At 33.1% G+C, this 17,634-nt stretch overlaps 1 protein-coding gene across 2 annotated transcripts in view; it reads left to right on the top strand.

Annotated features, from left to right (window-relative positions):
* The first annotated feature begins 1,704 nt into the window (after positions 1–1,704).
* The window catches only part of LOC113555851 (SLIT and NTRK-like protein 5), a 34,179-nt gene continuing 18,249 nt past the window's right edge, over positions 1,705–17,634 (top strand). Inside the window, exons 1-2 of one of the 2 annotated variants that reach the window (XM_026960415.1) lie at positions 1,705–2,140; positions 11,925–12,000. The gene's annotated coding sequence lies outside the window, so the exon portion shown is untranslated. The remainder of the gene's footprint in view (positions 2,141–11,924; positions 12,001–17,634) is intronic. The other variant, XM_026960414.1, reaches the window with a different exon arrangement.

The following is a 17,634-nucleotide window of genomic DNA, read 5'->3' on the forward strand; positions in this document are numbered from 1 at the left end:
TGCCGTACCTAACTCGTAGGCTCTTAAACGTATCGTCGCCGAGAAGTCTTCCGTCGACCAACTATCACGACATTATAAAATAATTGATTATTATTATTATTCATTATAATTATTTAAATACATACATCTATATTATTATAATACTCTAATACATCACAGTACATACGTTTGTATTAATATTGTATATTTCACAGATGCGTGTGACGACGACGAGTTGATTCGTAAACGAGCAATTTACATTGCGGCGCGGGACCGAGTGTTCTACACGATATTTTCACACCGATTTTACCGGCTACGACATACGAATATTCAAGGGCGAAATAGCCGTCCGACTGTCTCGTAAGTAGAGGAGTACACCTATGCGCAGTGTTGTACACCTATATAATATATACAGAGGAATATATACCCTGCAGACGCATTACACGGAACGGGCTGGGAATATTGTTATACGATGTCACGACGACGTTCGGATAATATTATCGTATACATCGTATACATGCACGTGCGTAATAAATTGTTATTCGCTGCTGCGATATTCCGCCGGATAATGGGAACAATAATAACGCAATAATATCGACTACCATCAGCCAGCATTCGGCCGCCATACATAATACATTATGATGATCTGTGCAGTGGCGTAACTATAATAGGAAGTACGGGAGACGGATCAAAGGGGAGTTCAGCGGCACCCGGTTTCCAACACTTATATTAGATTAGGGACACCATTATTGATATTGTGTATTGAAATATTTATATTATGGCTAGTTATTGATTTTTCTTTGTTGTTGTTTTGTATTCTGGACGAATACAATATTTTTAATTGAACAAAAAAATGTGTCTTAAACCGTCGCCCACTCTACGACATTTCTATTAAACCATTCTACTCGTATATATGTGTTCCGAAGTTAAAAAATGTTCAGTATACTGACACTATACGTCTTAGTTAGAATCAAAGGGAACAAGAATTGCAGTTCACTCCGATTTCGTCGGTTGTGCAGCGGTCGCCCAACGCTCGAGCCTTTGAAATTGTCGCTCGCGGGCCAAAATGCCAAAGTTACGCCACCGCGTACAATCATACGTATGTATGTGTATATAGAATAACATGATAATGATAAGGACTGCGAGTCGCGCGCAGAGCTCTATATACACGGTTGGCAAAGTGATGATGAGGGGTGGCGTTGGTGCTCTCGAGGGGTTCGCGAGTTTTGATGGCTTAGCCGCTTTAAGGTCTTTCCCCCCCCCGTGGCCCCGTCCAACCTCAACCGCCGATCTCGCGGGGTCCGGATGCTGCGCCGCCGGAGAGTCGTAATAATGTATTATATCACGGTCGACGGGGGCCGACGACCGCCGACGACAACGCGCTCCCGTCGTGGCAACACTGACGGGCGGCGGGTGTACGATGCCCCCCCGGAGAACGCGCGTTTTTTTCCGTACAGCTTCGACGGTGTACTGGTAACGACGACGACGACGACGACGACGACACGAGCCCAGGAGAAAGGAGGCGGCGGCGGCCGTCGTCTTCAACCGCCGTCGTTACCGCCGCCACCACCGTCGTCGTCGTCGTCGTCGTCGTCGTTGCGAGGCAGCTGCTGCCGCTGCACCGCCCGCCCGACCGTCCATCTGCCCTACACCGCCACCGCCGCCGCGATAGTGTGCGCGTCGTTGTTGTCGGTAGCCGCCGCCGTCGTACTCTCTCGCGAGCGCCTCGCGCATTACCGCTACGGTACGCTCGACGATCAGTTCAGTCAGCTCGGCCGCACAAACACGTCGTCACTTCCGCGTCTGTCGGCGCAGTCGTCGTCGTAGTCTTTTTCGTCGACCGGTGTTTTGATTTATTTTTCGCCTCCACTCGACGAAAAACATCGATTCAACCGCGAATTCGATGTGATTTTTTTCTTCTCGTTCGCGACAGACCAGCACGTGAGATTCGCTTCACATGCGTTTTCCGACGTTTGTCTCCACATTATTCCATAACACTATCCGCACGGTATATATTAATATTTACTTACCTTAATTGTTACCGTCGTCGATACCGTTATCAGAAAATATTTGTCACGGGAGAAGCTGCGAAAACATATCACAAGGATCGCGGGACCAGAGACATATTGGCCTCTTGGTTGGCATCTTCACTGTGACCACGGTAAGGACGACTACGATTATTGCTATTATTTGTTATCGTTATGAGAAAACTAGGAATATTTTTAAATTTATTGTATATAATAATATAATATATCTAGTTAATAAATATTATAATCCTATATTGTGTTGATACGATTATAATTCAGTATACAACATTTATTTTTACTTAATAATATAATTTAGAAAATAATTAATCCGTAATAATATTATATTAATAAGCCTTCTGGATATTTTTCTTGGTATAAAAATATTATTTTTTTTATGAAAATGTTGAATACATTTTGAAAAAATTAATTAATATTAAAAGTTTAAAAATATTTTGAAAAACAATGAATAGTCTCCACATAAACCATTCAAAACATAATATCATGATTTTTTTTTAAATATGATATTTTTTGCTTAAACCGTTTTTTACGAGCTTTTAAAGTACATACACAAAGAAATTGTAACGATATCAATTATCATTGATTTTTAATTTTATGTGATTTGATGAATGAATATGTTGATATTTCGAAAAAATAAACTTTAATAAAATAAAAATCTAAAAATCAATGGTGTAAAAAATACATTTTATTCTCAAAAAAGTATTTTTTTCTGAGAATGTAAGTTTATAGTTTGGCACTTAAGTAATTTGTAATCAACCATGAACCAATCAATTAGAAGTAGGTAAAATTTAATAAGAAAATGCCAAGTAAAATAAACGGATAATATTTTTTGAAAAATGAATAACTTTTAAAATGTTGGATCCAAAATGTGATAAAAAATAAAAATAAATTTACTTTTCTAAAAGATCAATTTTAATAACAAATTCAATCTAATTAATATTTAAAAACTTATATAAAAATATGTTTTTGTACATAAAACATTTTATTATAAGGTAAAACTTTTATTTAATGTATATAAAATAAAAAAAAATAATAAATTGTAATATATATTGTATAACATACTCAAAACAGTTATAAAGAAAAATGTAAACATTGTTTAACTTCATCAGTATATTAAACAATTTGTTAAGAACCAAGTCATGAAAAGTTTTATTTGTTTCGATAAAAACGACTTTACTTTCATAAAATTAAATTTTTATTAATAAGTTGTTAGAAAAATTATGTATTCTATAATTTTCAACTAAAAAAATGTTTCCGCGTTTGTTACAAAATTAAATAACATAGAAGCGCAATACAAATAAGTTGTTCTTCGTATTTATAGTTACACAAACTTTTATTCCTAATTTTATTATTGCAAGTAAGGTTCAACACTAGGGATATAAATTGAATTAGTCGAATTTAAACAGTTTTCAGTTACCAAATACTTGATTAATAATTTACAAAATGTGTTACGAACTTCATCGGCTTTCATCAAAACTCGTTTTGCTAATACCTTTAACAATAAATATATGAACATTTTGCAAGATTAATTAATTGTTTCGTACTTTCCACATTGGATCATATATTTTGTAATCAATTAAAATTCGATTGTTTTCAGTTCAATGTCATGTCTAGTAGGAGTATCTTTTTTGTATTGTTCTCGTACATATTGTATTTCCTGATTACCACGATTTATTGCGTCAACGGTGTTTTGTATATTTGTTTTATTATCACCAACTAACACAAAATGTATTTATTTTATTTTATGAGGAAAAGAAAATTATATTTGTTTATTATATAATATGTACTTTGTATAAAACCATCACATACATTTTGTTTGGCTAAACCGATTTTTATATTTTACTAAAATATCTGCGAGAACGAACAGAAAATTGGGTATCCCTATGTCCCGGGGGTGCGTAAAATGCATATAAACTACGAGAATATAGTGGTTTACCTACCCGTATATTTTTTTCTACTTATTTATTATTATTATTTTTATTTATTGAAAACGTTCTAAAATAGTTTTACGAAACCGATTCCTTTCAAAAAATTTCTCCACTCCCTAGCTAAGTGTAAGTACAATAATACTATTATTTTTTTTTAATCTATAAACTTCATGTCGTTCCACATAACAGCCAGAAGATGATGCTTTGTGTTCAGGAAATCGATAGGTAATATAGTTTTGTGGTTTTCCGAAATTGACTCTACGTATAATAATATTATCGTGTATATACTTATACTTATACATATGTATACTATAATATATTATAAAAAACCTGTAGTAGGCACAAAGTTTTTTTTTCGTTCTATTCAAAGTTATTAAGTATTATTGCTTAAGGTTTGGTCCAGTGTGTGAAATTATTAGATGATATTATAGTAGTTGAGAGGAGAGTTCACTTTGGTTCGTCACGTCCGATATCTTGGAAATCCGGTTATAATCCAAGCGATTGACCACAAACTGTAACTAAAAAAAAATATTCATATCCAATTAAAAACAAAATTAAAAACATATACACATTAAACAACAAAAAATCGATAATATTTTATTATTTTTATTATTATAATTATTATTACTGTTTTGAATTTTGATCGTGCAATATTAAATATATTGTATTCTATAACAAGTCGATGTTGATATCTATGTTGAGAAAAACTCCCTTTAGCACCGACTATCCGACTATGGCGTAGTGTGTTCCCTGGGACTGTATACGTATATAAAGCTAAAACGGTATTAACAAACAAAATAAAAAGCACGTATACAGCTATCAGCTGGGAATACACTAGAGGCAGAGTCATTAATGCAGTATAGGTTAGGTATATATATTTTGTACAACGGTCGAACATATTAGGTTTTGTTGTGCGTATATACCATAGTGGACTTTAGAATGTAGCTCATAATATAGTGACCCAGATCCCACGAGGAACCTGCAGTACTGATGGTATATATAAAGGATTCGTTGGACTTTAAATACCTTTTTGTTAGATATACTTTGTTGCGAAATGTGTATGGTCCATTTTTGCGTAAAACTAATATAGTGTCATCTCGATATATATACAACTGCGGCCCGGCGCAGTGATCTCAAGTGTATTCTTATGTAAGATAAGTATATATATTATTATATATTGTTACTGATGACATTGTTGCGCTAATAATTTGAGGGTATCTAATTTCCATTAAAATAATTCACAGTTTGTATTTATAAATGTTTATTATTCCATCGGGTACATATTATATAGTCTTTTTGTCATGTTAATATACATATAACATGAGTTATAATAATATATTGTTATATTAGTATAATATAATATTTACAATATTTATGTTTTAAAATTAAATCATTATTCGATAATATGTCAACCAGGAATTCGATTTTTGTAAATAAAGGACATTTTTTTATATTTGGAAACATTGTTACTGACTGCTGTACCAAAGATGGACGTTGTAAAATACCAAAACAAAGTAAATGTATTTTCTTTTATTAGGGCACAATGCAATTATTCAATTTGCATATGCAGCAACGGCAAGTTCAATATTAAACATAATCTGAGAAATTAATTACATCGATATTCGGTTTATGGTCATAGCCAGTACATAATCCATTAATACTGTCATTCCCAACATCATAAACTCGTAATTTAATAACATTTTGGTTATCGAGCCATTTCCATCTGACAGATACAATTATCGTACACATACGCAAGTTTCCTATTATTCAGTAATTCGATGTTTTAACATAATAAATCAAATTGGTTCAAGTAACATTATACTAGTATCGTCAATCGTAGGCTATTAACTGTTGAATATTAATAGCTGTATACAAAATATATATAGTTTCATTAAAAAAAAAAGTCATTTTTATGATTATTATTGTATCTTCTTTAAAAATTGTTAATCATTCTTAAGATTCTTTAATAACAAATTTGATTCAAAATGTACATTTCCTCTCTTTTATCTAAAAGACAGGACGTATGGTTTTTACTATACCTACTATAGGGATTACAAGTTTACCAACAATATGTTTACGTGCTTACTAAATTACTCGTCACTTAAACTTGTTTATATCGAAACTTTAAACTTCCCCTTTCACGCGTTCAAAATTAAATTATTCTTGACGTATAAAAACAATACTTCCTACTCTCGAACTATATGTTTGACTCTGTATTTGACAGACGATATACTCGTATAGGTATACTCAATGCCAGTGTGATTGGAGTTTAAAATAAGCATACAAAATGTAGTATTACGTGTTAAAACCTGAGTACTTTTAAATGGTATTATTTTATTATATTTTATTATTAGCCATAATATAACGATAGTCACGATTTTTATTTATTTTCATAAATTTAATCGCTACAATGAGCATTAATGAAAGTCTTACATATTATATAACGGCTGTGTATTCTATAATATAAAAAAAAAGAAATACATGATAAAAGTTCTAAGTTTTGATTAAAGTTATGATTTAACTTACTTGTATATGCCCCGGTATATGCTAATATTTGTAAACGAAAACGTGATATTTACAAAATATAGTGCAAAACTTGGTATCTTTTTGTATTTTTAGGTATAGCGTACTTTATATTATCCTCATTGATTTTTTTTCACTATTTCTTTCTTTATTTTGAAAAATGGCCATTGAAAGTAGCCTCGTAGCCTTTGGGTGACGTTTTGCGCGTTGGTATTAATGGAGCTTGGCTGATCGGATAGCAAAGAGCATATACAACTCACCCGCAATATAGAATCCAATAGACTCGTTGAATTCAGTGTCCGAAATAGGGGTTTGCTGAAAATCTTAAACTGCTGTGTAACGTATCCATGTATAGTATCCAATGGCAACCTGAAATATAAATTATGTCTGTTGCGTGCAGTGAAACGCGGGTGTTCTAGAAAATTTCCGAGGATGTCGAAAATCTACCATTCGCCCCCCTCGGTGCGGAAATATAGAAAGAATAATTAAAACTCATTAATTATATAATAACAAAAAAATGTGATGTATTATTAAACATTTTAAAAAGGAACATCACATGTTAAATTTTGTGTGTATGTGGGTGTGTGTATAGCTGAGCAGCACTCTTGAATTATGTAAATATTTTATAATTACCGTAAAATTTAACGATGACTATATACAATGACAACTACGCACACCATCGTTTACCGTCATTCTACAGAGAATGCGTTAAGTGCACAACGAAAAAAAAAACTAAAAAATTACACTTGCTTTCCTTTACTTAGAAATTATAATATATACAAAAGAAGGTCTCGCTTTGAACGCTGCGCGCGAAAGGTAATTAATATAACAAAAAAATGTGAAAAAAATTTCCGGAAAAAGCTATGAAAACTTATATTTTACTGCTACTTTTTCACAATAGATATTTTTAGAAAGACTACTTGTAATGTATAATATATAAATATAAATATATATGCTGTGTATAATAAACGTGAATTCGATACCATGATAAAATATATATCATTATAATAATTATAAATATGTGAATTGTGCATTTATATATATGTATGTGTGTGAGTAGTGTGGTTTTTTTTAGTTATGAGGGCGTAAATATAATAATTAATGTGATTTAGGGTCGACTAATCCCTCTCGATTATTATATTTTAAATATATTGTGAATTTAAATTGGACAATGCCATTTTTCGGTCATTGGTTAATGGTCCGTTTAACAAAACCTTCTGTTTATTATTAATATGCTCTTGGATTTTGCATGATTTGACGTTATCGATGGATTTATTTTCATATTTTACACTGTTCATAATATGCACTGTCAAAAATCGTAACGTCGATTTTATGATATCTAATATATTTTATATGTTTGGTCACATAAGTTAAAATAATATCATATATAACTTTTAGTGAAAAAAAAATGCTTTTAATTTAATTTCACATAAATACATTTAATTTATATATAATACAAATGTGCATGTCTGAAATAGAATATGTTTTGAAGTTTAACGCCCGTATATATCAGAGAAAAGGTTGTGCAGCACGAGCTTACTGCAAAGGATGTGTGTGACAGCGGTTAGCTCTAAACTTTCGAACCCAGCTTAGACGTTATTGAGTTTTAAAAGTATTTGACCGAATAAACATTTTACCAGGAATGTAGAAAAAATTTAAGCTGAACAGAGATAACTTTTGAGTATTAAAACAAAAATCTTCAAAATATTATGCTAAGAAAAATACAATTCATACGGGTGTTTTCCATTTCATAATACACATTATTAAACAGTATTGACGTGTATAATATACACTCGAATACATTTTTGTATTTCAAAACCACATAAAACTATAAGTAATGTGAATAGTTAAAATTAGTGAAATATCAACACTCATATTGATAATGATTATTATATTTCGGATGTGATTATTTTGCGTTATTTTGTAACGATGTTCGTTCTGTTATCACACACAAAAATTAAGGACCTAGTCCATTTAACTCGAAATTTACGATGTTAAATATGTATTAGTTAATTCAGCTGCGTGCTTTATTATATCAACCACAATAAAACGTTAACTCATGTACATAATTTTGAGAAATTATATGAATGATTCATAATAACACCCAAAATTGTTTAAATAAATTAGAGTGTGGTATGTGTTTAACATAATATAATACTAGAAAATGAATTGACAAAATAGAAAATTTTGTTTTAAAATATGAATTCAATTAATCTATAACTCATTTTGTCGACGTTCTGACTACAAAATAATGTTAAAATTATCCATTCAGAGTGCTATTTTTAAAAAAGTATTCATTTAATTGTTATTTTTTTTTGACAGAATAATAAATATATATATAAGTACCTATATATATATTTTAATAATTAATTTAAATAATTATTCATGTATGTACAAAAAATACTGGTTAATCTTATTAAATCAAATAATCTAATAATTTTCATTTTTAAACTAAATATTTAAAATAATATTCTAACTAGTGATAATAATATGTAAGACGAATATAATCACGTATTGTGTCTTACCTGCATAAATTGCATAGACCAATCGAAAATATTTCGGCATCACACGCAAGTATGCAACCGTCGTCCGGTATAAAAAAAACATATGTAATTGCGTAAGTACGTATATACCGATGAAAAATGTATAAAGTCCATTAAAAAATAAAAAGATGGCCGCTTTAGTGACTCTGGGCTAGTGCTGAACGACACCCGAGGGACCAACCATAACGCCGCCGCCGGACCGGCTCTCTATCACTCTCTGCCGTGTTCTTATAACCATGTCCGTGAATCCCATTCGGTGAACATGGAGTTTGGTAAAAAATTATTTTCACATTTCGGTAAACGATATTATATGTAGTTACGGCTCCGGGGCAGACCCCACCAACCCCTCGTCTAATCCTTTAGAAAATCCTGCAGGAAAGTTATTGACTTGGGTGCGGCAATCATCCCACACAATACCCGCATGGTCCGAGTAGATGCAGATCGTAGGTGTATACGTAATAAACTTACCACCATTGATGCTAATCCTTGTCACCAATCGTTAGTTCGTTTACTATCGACATTTTCTTGCGTAGGTTTATACGAAAAGCCGCGAATGACGTCGTCAACGACAATAATATGATACGCTCTTTGTTTTAAACGAAATACTGTCGTAATCCGCTGGATAGGGTGCATTATAATGTACATAAGTAATGCAAAACCTTTGAGTTGGCGCTTAAAAAGTTAGACCACCGCTTTATGGCTTTGGGTAGTTGTTTTTTTTTTGATTTTTCTTTTCACTAAAACTTTTAGACTACTGCGTTGTCGTCGCCGTTGCACCTCATTTAACTTAAATTTTTTTAATCACATTTCGGGTCGTTTACTCCACGCAGTTGACCCTGTGCGTATAAATACGAATTTGACGAATATTAAAAGCGTTTCGTGGAAGTATATAGTCACCGTAGTGCACCTTCACTTTTATTTCGCTATCGCACAATACGTACGACATGCCGCAAGAACCATGGAATCTATGCGAACAATTCTGTTCGGATTACGCGACACAACTACACATTTTATGTTATTATATTATTATATTATTTTATGTACTACACATATTTGTTTTATAATTATTTTGCATACCATTGTTCGGTATAAACACATAGATACGCATACAGCGAGTATAGAATAAAATAATATCATGATATACATACTACATACATACATACATATATATATATCATATTAAAATAGTGAAAAATGTCACGTGCTGCTGATGTTAGGACACGGAATGAAAGGAACGGTGATAGAGAGGTGAACGACTTAAAAACGGCGGATGAAATAAACTCGGTTCTATACGGGAAGCCTTTATGACGTCGCGTCTAATGTTCCACAAAAATGTGTGCGCACAAGGAACAAATAATTATATACACAACGTCTACTCCTACACCGCCTCTTTGTCATTCCCTGCTGCAGCTGCTTAAATCCCCCTCGTACACTGCACATAAACACACACACACACACACACACACATATATATATATAGTAATCAACAACTTGATAATTGTGCGCGTGTGTGCATGTATACACGAGATTATGAAGTGTATACACGATCGGCCACTGAGTGTGTACCGAGGAGCCTTGGATGTAATAATAATTGGACTGTACAAGACCCTGGCTCTATAAGGGCGACATTTCTTTATTTCACAAAATAAATGTTTCAACAAAAATATATCAAAAAAAAAATAAAACTTTTAACCGCACGTATGGTCGGGTAGGTGTAACTATAATTGAATTAATTCGCCACCGCTCACCCGATTGCCCACCCACCCATTGCACTCTGCAGGCTAAAATAAATATCGCTTTTAATCAGCGACGACGAACGCGGGCGCGTTTCAAGTAAATCAAATTTGTTGGGACAACGTCGTCTGTTTTCACGAGTGTATCCGCCCCGCGCTGTCTAAATTGATTGTTGATTAAATACCAAAAGGTACGCCGTCGACGCCACCACCAGCGAAAACGCTACCATCCCAGTCACTCCGCCCACAGTGAAAAAAAAATATATATAAATTTATATAATAATATCTAAAAATTGTACATGATATTGATATTCTGTAATACGTTTGTATATTGCTTATTCATTTATTGTAATTTTCTATGATATTTTACCGATGTGACGTTAAATTATTATTATTTCGGTTAACGGTTTCGCCGAGATAATTAATTGTGTACACTTAGTCGCTTTTCACGATGAAACATCGTTCCGAATTAGCGTTTAATTTTTTTCCGCAGTTAATATAATACCGTATAATAATTAATAATAACCTGCTTTGCGGGATATAAATATAATTAAAGACCAACCGTTCCACTCCCCCGTTCACACCAACCATGAAGTTATAATCGGGTTTATATTGCTTATTGTTGATGTGGTCGTGTCGACACTCGACGGCCAGTGTATATACTATGTATATATATTTTATATATTTCATATATTTTATTATTAAAACGTTGTACTTTTTCATACCTAGTCGCCCGGTTATTAACCATTATTTATTGTTATTGTCATCTTTGTTTAGTCTCTTAAGACCACCTCCAGATAAATCGGGTGTAGTCCAGCTGCTTCTCTAATTAACCTTTTCTTGTGCCAATACTCTCTTTGCTGAGAAAAAAAAATATTGAACTTACCAATTGCATTTAAAATGAGTCGTCGACTACCCTCGCGAGTTATCCTGATTTTAATGGTTTTCAATTATATCCCCTACTAACTTTAATCTACTTAACATCGAATAATATTCAATATAATTCTAAATTGTTTGTACTTTAACATTTTAAAACTCTACATAGGATTTGAGTAAAGTTTAAAACGAATTCAACGATTTTTCTAAAATTGTAATTTTTACAGTTAAATATAATAAATTAATTAACTCATATTATACATAGACGTAATATCATTGTTTTATCTTTTGCAACAGGTCGATAAACTTTTTTCCTTCGAAAAAGTGAATAATACAAAGTGATTACCTAACAACATCGAAAATGTATAACAATGTAAGTTTATAATATTATTTTAGTACACTAAAAACCAAGTATATATATAATATAAACCTACGTAACCCGTAACGTAATTCTAGTATAGGGCAATTTTAAGTGTATTGACCTACAAAACTCCGATACAATTAAATCTTATCAGCGGATAAGATTTTTTCGTTTTACACTCCTAATTCACGGACTATACAGGCCTGTTACAATATTATTTTTACCGTAAATCATCAATGCGTCCACGCCGGAGTTTTTAAAATCACCACCATTGTCAGTAAGTCTTTTCATTCATAATTCGCTAGTGGATGATATGACAAAAACACACACACCAGATATTATATTACCATCACTATAGCTGTGTTGGTAATAAAAGCGGTCGGAGTGGCACGTGGATTTACCGCGCTCAGTGTAATTAGGCCAGATTTAAAAAATTGACGTCGGAGCAATAAACAGATTGCCAATAAAAGTGGTTTTAAATTTTATTAGTGACTATACTTATTTAGGATTTTTTTGTTTTCTTAATTTGTTTCTCTTCACAGTAATTATTTTCTATAATAATCCGTATTAAGTATATCGATTAATTATTATTTGATATACTATTATTATAGATGTATAGATTTATAATATTTTATCAAATTGTAAAAAAAAATTGCCGCTCCCCAAGAGGCGCCGCTGATAGGAATTATCAATTTGACTTGTTATCCCCAACCCCGCTACCTATCCACTAAAATATGGACCCACGTGTATTATAGTACAGTAACTACGTTTGTCGTAAACGCTATCGATTTAAGTATACATCGTGGCTCATGTGCACATAATATTATAATGTGTGTATTATATAATACAATTATACGCGTATATTATTATGATAATATTGTGATGTCAATCATTGCATAGAATGAACAGCGTTTATCGAAAATCGCCACTCCCTGCACATCACGGAGACGGCGACAATACACCGCAGCAGTTATGATATTCGACGTAAACCCGTCATTATCGACATGTAATACGTATGTATAATACAAATAATCGAATTCCCGGCGCATATTGTTCGTGCATTATACCTATGTATATTTGCATCAATACGCCGCTAATGTATGTAGGTACCTACGCCGTGTCGTATGATTATCTCTATAATGTTAATAATTAGGTATTACGCGTGAAAATCATCGCTTAAACGTCTCGATGAATACGTGCGGCCCGCGCTCTCACGATTTCCGCATACGCCCACGCAACCTTAGTACCCAGTCGTTTTGTATGGTCCATTAGATATGACACCGGTAATATTGGTAGAAGATACACGCGAACAGTGCTTACGATACAAGTACGGCGATATTATATTCTCTCGCGTGTGTGTACATAGTGTGGTGTACGTCGTATAAATAATATATTATTACATAGTATGTTATATGTAATACTATATATATTATATACTGTGCCGATCGCCGGCGTCACGAATTTCGCTATATTATAATATTATACTATATAATATGCCTATTACACGTCGTGTGATGCGTATTTACAGATAAAAAGTGGCTTTTATATTTTGACATGAAGGATTTTCGAGACACCCCTCCACGTAGGGTTAATATTATAAATAAAATCGCGTGCTCGGCTCGCCCGTCACACCTATATGTATATATAGTTATGGCGTGCATCGTAGTGTGCGCATCATGTTGTGTACATAATATTGTTATATACATATATAGCGGCATAGTATAGGGCCTGTATGGCGCTCGTTTTGACATGGAAAAGCACAGCTATAGAGGTAGCAGAGGACGAGAATTCGGAACGGATAAAAATTAAACCCTACACCCCCTAATAATAATATAGCCAGAAATATCGCTCACAAAGGGTTAACGCTAAACCCTTCGCTTCTGCGGCGGGTAAACACGTATTATAATACATATATTATATTCAATCTAAGTACGAGCTTTTCTGTAGTGTCCGTGTGCGTATTGTATGCGGGTAAACGAGAATACAATACTATACTATATACCATGTACGGATGTCACTTTATATCTGTCATATGTTTAAGACCTATACCACCAACCGAGCGTTCCCCGTCTCGGGAAACCTACCACCGCGTCGCCATTTCGGACGAGAGTGAAAATAATACTTTCTGTCCGGCATTGTTGGCTTTCGCACGGCGGTTGGCCGTGAAAAGTGTCGGCCGAAGTATAATAAAAATTTCGCTTTTCGTGCGCGATTTTCAATGCGGCACAGAACACTGCCTGTCCGCCGTCATAAACTTGGGTTTTATCACGAATATTTGTACAATATTAATATTCCAACGCATCGTATTGTTGTTATTATTATTATTATTACGATGCGTCGCGCCGGTGAAAAATCGAATTATTCGATTTTGTCAAATCTTCGTCGTCTTCGTTTCGGGCCAATGGCTGCTGCAGGTATCGGCAATGTTCTCTACATATACACGTACACCGGTATAATATGATACGCGTTATGATTATTATTACACAGGCTCCGTGTATAACCGTTCGCCGGATTTCTGTAACCGTACCGCACAAATTCGCCGGGTAATCACCAGGTTATAGGTATATTTTCCGAGCTTATAACCCAGACCACGGTACACGGCCGACGTGGGATATGCGTGTGTAGTGTGTGTGCATTTGTTTGCGTGTGTGTCGTGTGTGTGTGTGTATGTGTAATATAATAATATATTATGTACGCGTGTGTATGTCATGTAAATATAAAATATACGAGGACGTCTTCTCTGTGCCACATATATGTATATAATAATAATAACACCGTACAATATCGATCTGCAGGGCGCGCACGAAACCACCACACGGGCGGGTGTGCGTGGTAACTGCGACGGCGTTCGCATGCCGCTCGAGCCGAGTTCGGTCCTTGCACCGAAATCATAATAATATAATTCGCCACAGATCGTCAACGTGGCGTTATATTATATATTTTGTGTTCTCGTCCTTCTACTACTATTATTATTATTATTATTGTTATTTTTTATTACGATCGAATATCATTACACTGTATATTATATAATATACGTGATTTTTTTTCCTCGTGGTACAACAACTGCACGGTCAAAGTAATAATTTTACGATATATTATAATACGAGACGTGTAATATCACTTCGTGTACACCGATCCATGAGTGCGCACAACCCGTTTTCGACTCTAGACAGAGTTGAGCGATGTTATGAGTTGCAGTGCAGTATTACAATATGTTGTACGAGTGCTTAGTACAATTGAAACTACGTCACGACTTACAACCACAACGCGACGGCGGAGGTACAGAATATAATATATATATATATATATATATATTTAATACAGATATCTATTATATTATTTTCGATATCATTTTTTTTCTATACGTAATGATATACGGCCGCGCATATTATATGTATCACCAAGACCCGTTTCGGACGATTTATCGGTTTTGCTGCGACATTTGCGACCACGTTAATAATAATAATAATATATATATATATATTGTTATTGTATATAGCACGTATTTGTAATATAACAATACGCACTAGTTTTAAAAACTGTTCCGCCATAATTATTATTTACATAATGCATAGAATAATATCATAAAGTGCACACTCAATTGGATTTTAATCCGTACGCAGTATATATGTAGCCGTGGAGTGGGCATAACGACAATTTATTATTATTAGTATTTTTTTTTTTTTTTTTTAATGAGCTTTTTAATAGTTAAATTATTACATCTTTTCGTGCCCATTTATTATTAATCATCGTTTATGTTGTGGCACCGCGTAAACGGTTAACTGCTGCTAGGTATTATATGGTTTAAGCGCGATTTCTTCGAATTCCTCGTGCGCAGTCAGGTATTATAATTATTTATTCTTGTATACCTACCTATAATATATTCAGTGAATAAGGTACCTTATGTACGGCGATACCGATCCGCAATGATTGAAAACGGTCCAAGTATAGATATTATATTATATATATCCGCATTCGGTATATGCATTCCGTAGTAATTGAATACGTTATAGTGAACACCGTTGACTGAAAGCGTAGAAAAATCGTGTTCTGTAAAACTGATCACGATCGTTGAGTTTGATTCGGATCATCGGACGATTATTATAATACGTCTACATTGCGAGCATATTTTCTCGCAGTACATCACTATATTAAAGTAGGTACGTACCTAGGTATTATTATCTGGAATATTATTATCATCGTATAATATTACTACTAAGTACCTATATTATGTAAAAAGCAATAATAGCGTTGTAATGTCTACAAAATAACATAACCATGTATAAATATGGAGTGTGTATAATAAAATATAATATTTGTTTGTATAAAGCCAATATTTTTCCAAACAGGGTGTTCCGCGAACATTATTCGAATTTAAAATATTCGTTCACTGGTAAAATAGTGATAAAGAAGGTACTTATGAGTGTTTATATTAAATATATTAATATATATTATATACTCAAAAAACAATTGTATTATTAAAATATATTGTGGTGATTAATTACTGTCTGTTAACCCAACTATTTCGGTACAGATGTATTTCATTAAACTAGAAATCAAAATATAATTCTTCTTTATACAGCGAATAAATGCATTTTTTGCAGTTTTGAGCTTTGAGTTTGAATGCGATTTTGCTATTTTTTAATTTTATGGAATAGTACCTATAAATACAGATATATATATATTACTATATATATATACTTTTTAGTTGTTTTTCTACACTGCTCTGGAATTTGTTTGTATTCAATTAATTGGGAAAGTGGTATATTTCAATAAAATTAACATATTAATTAGAGATAATAATACATCAATCACGATGCGTGTGTGTACGCTCGCGTACCTACGTATTATAATAAACATAAAATATACATACCCTGGTTTTATAAACATTAATCGCGCATATTATTACTCTTATATGTTATATTAGGTATATTATATTTTTACAAGGATTTTGAACTTGTATTTTATTATGTGTCGGCGACACTTCGACGACTATAATAATAATAATACTCGTGGCCGTGGTGTAATGGGTACTAGCGGCGGCATTTTAATCGGCGGAAGTTTTTATGCGATCTAGGGAAATATTGACATTGCGGCGCGAGACGATCGTATCATCACGCTCGTGTCACGTTGAATTACAATGTCTGGGATTTATTATGCGTCGCCGGTAGGCTTCGCGCGACGACGACGTACGACGAGAATATACCTATATGCACCACTATTTTTATAAATAAATTACGTTTAGGTACGACGTTTTAAAATACACTAAACACGTATAATATTACATATTATAGTATTGTATCATTGATTTATATGGGCGGTGTACACGACATAATATTATGTTATAATATCTATCTATAACCTATATAATCAATTTAATAAAACCGTTTTCTATAAAAAAAAAATATTCTATGCACCGATATTATAAAATGTAGGTGTTATAAATGTAGCTGTTATAATTTTACTTACTAGTCACTATATGTGTACTTCACCTATGTTAATTGGGTATAGGAGAATAAAGTTAGCTGTTTCTAAACGTTTGATGCTACCCATTTAAACACTCTCTATTTAAATTAGATAATATTTTTTATCGTATACACATATTTCCATATTTCGTATCTAAATTTGAAGAGCGCACTTGAGTTT

The sequence above is a fragment of the Rhopalosiphum maidis genome, chromosome 3 (assembly GCF_003676215.2).
Source record: "Rhopalosiphum maidis isolate BTI-1 chromosome 3, ASM367621v3, whole genome shotgun sequence".
In the NCBI taxonomy this organism is placed as follows: domain Eukaryota; kingdom Metazoa; phylum Arthropoda; class Insecta; order Hemiptera; family Aphididae; genus Rhopalosiphum; species Rhopalosiphum maidis.